The following is a 487-nucleotide window of genomic DNA, read 5'->3' as shown; positions in this document are numbered from 1 at the left end:
TATAAAAAAAAATTGGGAAGGGTTAGAGAAATAGAAGAAGAATGAACTAAGAAAACCAATGAAAGGAAAAGAACTAGGGTAGGAACTGGACCCATAAAGGAGAAAATTCTGGGTGTGTTCGTGCCACCGGAGGAGCTCATGAGGTGGGTCAGGGAGTCATGAGACAGTAGTGTTCTTTCATGGCTTTAGATGTAGTTCCTATAAGCTTACAGATTGTCTGTGTTCAGGGCATCCAATCCAGAAGGAGTTTGTGTAGGCCCTTTTGGTAACGGGCGTTAGTCTGTCAAGACCAAAGTACAGCTTGGAACAGAGTGATTGGTTAGGATAGTTCTTATGACTGATCTGGAAGACTTTACGAGTTCTGCAGATCTGGGGACAATTGTTGTTGTTAGGTGCCATTGAGTCAGTACTGACTCATAGTGATCCTATGCACAACAGAATGAAAAACTGCCCAGTCCTGGGCCAACCTCACAATTGTTGCCACGCT

This window comes from Chrysochloris asiatica, unplaced genomic scaffold (genome assembly GCF_000296735.1).
Source record: "Chrysochloris asiatica unplaced genomic scaffold, ChrAsi1.0 scaffold00109, whole genome shotgun sequence".
Taxonomy (NCBI): Eukaryota; Metazoa; Chordata; class Mammalia; order Afrosoricida; family Chrysochloridae; genus Chrysochloris; species Chrysochloris asiatica.
This window is presented reverse-complemented; position numbering follows the sequence as displayed.